This window comes from Macrobrachium rosenbergii, chromosome 12 (genome assembly GCF_040412425.1).
Source record: "Macrobrachium rosenbergii isolate ZJJX-2024 chromosome 12, ASM4041242v1, whole genome shotgun sequence".
Classification (NCBI taxonomy): Eukaryota; Metazoa; Arthropoda; class Malacostraca; order Decapoda; family Palaemonidae; genus Macrobrachium; species Macrobrachium rosenbergii.
Genome location: NC_089752.1, coordinates 10983001 through 10988000, shown reverse-complemented (window position 1 = coordinate 10988000; position 5000 = coordinate 10983001). Strand labels below are relative to the sequence as shown.

The following is a 5000-nucleotide window of genomic DNA, read 5'->3' as shown; positions in this document are numbered from 1 at the left end:
TGGTGCTAAAAATGTATGTAATCCTGTTGTTTTAGTTTTGGCAGTTTTTTCTAGATTTTTCCAGCTTGTCATTTTTGACGTTTTATTTTGTACTGTTTTGCTGTTATGAACATACTGGGATAAATAAAAAAAAAACATTTTTAAAGTGACTCCTAAATGGGTTTCCAAGATTTCTGATTAAAGAAATATATTGATACGAAAGTTCTCGTAAAAGCATTGTAAAAATTGTTGACATATTTTTTCTTATATTTTAACGTGCAATAAACCGCTTAAATAGCATTAAACGATATATTGTTCAAAAGGTAATTTATTTTAGTATGCTGAAAAAGATTCATACTTCGAATACGTTATTTATAGCGAGTATTTAAACAGCAAAAGTTTTGAAATGTTTGTGTGTTGACAGCTTGAATTTTCTATTCTTCATTTCGTTAATTTGACTTCTTGAACAGGAAGTGAGTACTTGAAACTATCCAGATTTGAAGTGACACCAAATGAAGTACCTTATAATAAAAACTAACTTTTCACAGATTGGTTAAAGAGAAATGTCATTTTGAAAACTAACTTTTCACAGATTGGTTAAAGAGAAATGTCATTTGCGGAAATGTGGTCAGCAAGATCCCGCGATCTGGTGGCTATGCGCCAAAACGAAGTATATAGATGAGCATTGCGTTAAAAAGTGAGGTTATTATCGTTACAAATATTATTATTTACCTCAGCGAGACCCATGAATCACTGTTTATATTTTCGCTCATTCGAAGGATTTTTGTTCTTGAAAGAAAATTCAAAATTGGAGCAATACTCAGTGAAAATTAGGAGGAAGGAAAGCAGGGTAGCAAGAGGGAGGATGAAAAGAAAAATGCAGAAAGATGAGGTGTGATTCGAAGAAGAGCTTAACAAAGAACGTTCAGTGTCATCTACGTAGTGCGGTCGTGCAAGGCTTTGTGCTAACCGTACCCAATTATTGGGAGCTGTGCACATAAAAGATGGGGAACAGTTAGAGGCCGAGCCTAAGAGATTAGTTTGTTAGAGAGAGACATTGAAGGGGGTACATGGAAAATTATAAAAAACGGTGAACTGGTTTTTTGGGAAAAAATTTTTATTCAAGAAAACTTTGATAAACAGGAAGAAGGGTACTGTAAAAGCCCTGAGAACTGCGGATCGTTTACCACAAAATCAGTTGTTTCAAATAGAAATCCTTGACATTTGAACATTTGAAATGAAGACCACCTGATAATCTTAGTATTAAAGATTCGTATTTGGTGTTCTGCGAGACTTGATAAAGAAATGGACATGCATTGTTTTTAATGTTAGGAAAATAACTGGATGCGGAAAAACTAGACTTTGAGATAGAAAGGCTTAAGAATAGATAGAAATATTCTGCGATTCTGCGGAATTTATACATTTTAAAAGGATCTGTAAGCACAGAAAATGATGAAACAAATTTGACGGGAAGCCATGTAGCTACGTATGCTTAGTTCATTGTCATGTTGTCCGTGTAGGCTGAGGAAATGGCCAAGACCTAAAGCGAAGCAAAAATATATGTACGTATGTTTATAAAAGTATCTGTAAATGGAAAATGCACGTCCATGTTTTTTCGTTGTGCGCCTTTTTTTCCTTGTAGAGCGAGTGGCACCAGAAGGGTAAACCTTCCGGTTCTGAGCAATCATTTAGGGATGAGGATACCATTCCCATGCCCTTTTCATGACCGCAGCTGTCGCTGGTACCCGTTCACTGCTCGTTCGAACGGTGGCAGCAGGCTGGGATCGAACCACAGACCTTGCTCATGCGAGTTCAGGATTTACCTATTAGCATGTAAAATATACTCATTGAAAGCTCATACTTAACGAGCACATCTCTACTATGTCATGTTCGGAAATGCCATTCTTCCATAACGTTTCTAATTTAAACTTCGTGCCTTCCTCGACGGTTGGCATTATCAGAGCAGAATGAGAATTGGAAAAATCGTCTAGCTGAAGTAGAGAGAATATCACATACATTGAATAAGGTTCCTAATACAGGTGAAAGAATTCAAGTTTCGAAGTTTGAAAACATGAAAGTTCAGCAAACGGTATTTGATATGAAAAAGATTTTTTTTGAGGGGTTGTGGGGGGGATGTTGACCACAGCCTTCTGAGGTATTTCTGCAAGTTTAAAAGTTGGGCGGCATCTTGTATCATTTTATTAGGTACTATCAGAAGCTTCAAAGTGAGTTTTGCATAACGCGAGAGAGAGAGAGAGAGAGAGAGAGAGAGAGGCACATCTATTTTCATAGGCAACATACTTTTACCTCAGTAAAAAAATAACTTTCTATAGTTTTGTGCATTCCATATAATTGTCTTACTGGAAGTTTATACCCTTGTTTCTGACGGGAAAACGGATATATATATATATATATATATATATATATATATATATATATATATATATATATATATATATATATATATATATATATATATATATATATATATATAATGTATGTATGTATGTATATGTATAGAAAGTAAGAGTAGATGTCAGAAAAATATTGGAGGAAATGTGACCAATTACTTAAGGAAGAGTAAGAATTTACTCTGTTTGGAAGTAAGTGTAAATAAACGAAATTCAGAGATGCCCGAAGAGATTGCTGTTATTGGTCTATGAAGATATTACTTTGAAGACTTGTTAAATGTGAAAGATGGAGGAGAAACCCGATTGAATGATAGCGATAGTAAGAGGGGTTAATGTTTAGAGGTACCTATGGAACTGATTGTCGAGGGTGTGAGGGTGCGAATTGTACGGTTGAAGAGTAGAATTGCACCAGGGGTTGAAGGAATTACGGGGAGATGCTGACTCTTGTAAGGTATGCTGGATGAAGGAATGTTTCTGAAGGATCTGAAGAGAGGAATAATTGTTCTTTCTTTCATAATAGTAAAGGTAAAAGTGGATACTGTAAGCATCATAAGCTTATAATGTCGATTATTATTCATTTAATGGCGTGTGGAATGGGGGTTCAGTCATGATTCAGCACAATGAGGATGAGTGATGTATGTATGTAGATATGTATATATATATATATATATATATATATATATATATATATATATATATATATATTTATAATTTAATATAAGAACATCATCTAAACAACACCTCTCTTAGCAGATTCATCTCCACTGGACACAGTCTGTGTCAAAATCAAGATTTTGGGGAGGGTGGTCAGAGAATAAGGTCGAGTTAGTGTGCCAGTTAATGAGTTTTGCGGACGACTCTTTTCATTTATTTGAGTGTTCCCAATGTGCATTGAAAACCAACAAATGAACGCCGTGCAATTCTGCAACCCACTTTTATTGCTGGTTAGTTAAAGGTGTAGTTCCCTTCGAGGGACCTCTGGGGCTGTTGCTATAGAGAGTTTCGTGGCGTTCCCCTTTCCGTAGTTTCTCTGTGCTTTAGGAATCCATTTCGATGTTTTTGCTTTTATTTATAATACGCTTTGGAAAACAGTTTTAATATCGACATGCTCCAGAAAACATGGTGGTAAATCTTTCATTTCCATCGTCAGCATTTTCTGTCATCACATACTTTCCTGCACGGTTAACGAAAATGCCCGTATGGTTAACTGAGTGTTTCCGAAATTATGGAGGTAAATGTATTTGATATTCATCGTCATTATCTTCATTATCATTAAATAATAACTTGAACTGTTAAGGAAAATATATTAATTTAGAAGTTAATCGACGGGCTTCTGAAGGTACGAAAGATACGAACTTATAAAATAGCGGTTTTGAAAACTGCCTGCTTAGACGGAACATTTCCCTCAAAAATAGGAAGGGGTGATCTCACTAGCAAAAAGAACACCCAAAACAAATTAGGACCTGGAAAAAAAACCTGCGCTCCGTTGGGGGTTAGTACTGCCAGTGCACCTCACGCGGTGCTCTTTAGGATGTACTTAAGGGTATTTGCAGGGTCCCTTTGACCCCTAGATGCATCCACTTTTATGCCTTTTACATCACCTCCTCGTAGCTTACTTTCTTAAATCCGAATGTCCAGCCTTTGTAACAATTATTTATAGTGTAACTGTGGGCTTTCTCCTTGTGTACTTTTATAACCATTTATACTTCATATCATTTATGTTCTCTGTCTTTTTAGCCATCTGTCCAATCTCAATTCCTTTTCTAGTTTTCAGCAAAAGGAAACTTTGGGCCGGCTTTGTCTGTCCTTCCGCGCTTTTTCTGTCCGCCCTCAGATCTTAAAAACTATCGAGGCTAGAGGGCTGCAAATTGGTATGTTGATCATCCACCCTCCAATCATCAAACATACCAAATTGCAGCCCTCTAGCCTCAGTAGTTTTTATTTTATTTAAGGTTGAAGTTAACCATAACCGTGCGTCTGGCAACGATATAGGACAGACCACCACCGGGCAGTGGTTAATGTTTCATGGGCCGCGGCTCATACAGCATTATACCGAGACCACAGAACGATAGCTCTATTTTCGGTGGCCTTGATTATACGCTGTACAGAAAACTCGATTGCGCCGAAGAAACTTCGACTCATTTTTTACTTGTCTTTAGCGCCGAATGGCTGAAAGTGCCCCAGTACTAGATTTATAACCTAAATTTCGAGATTCATTAATTCAGTCACCAGTTCTGCCTTGAAGGAGCTCAGTTACAAGTGGGCGAACAGACTTCCGTTCAAGAATAGACTGGTTTTTTTTTAATGGAAGACGTATTGCAGGGATGTGTTTTAGACTGCTGTTTGTCATCTAAGACGCTGAAGATTTTCGGAATGTGAGATTGATTGACTGATTGATTGTCAGTGACTTGAAGTCAGACAACTACCATGGTGAACTGCTTGCCCTTCTCTCGTTTCAAGAAAGTAGCAGTAAAAGCTAGTCCTGATATTTATTTATGGAAGTTAGAATCGGGAAGATATTATGAAAATTATGTAGATTTTTCCCAAAAATCCATGTGCCTTGATACAGCCATTTTTCTTTGCTGTAGGCTGAGTTATGTCATAGCATTG

General features: G+C 36.7%; 1 protein-coding gene across 1 annotated transcript in view; it reads left to right on the top strand.

The window, feature by feature from the left end:
- Alk (Anaplastic lymphoma kinase) overlaps window positions 1–5000 on the top strand; it is a 1114821-nt gene that overhangs the window by 822232 nt on the left and 287589 nt on the right. The window lies entirely within an intron of this gene.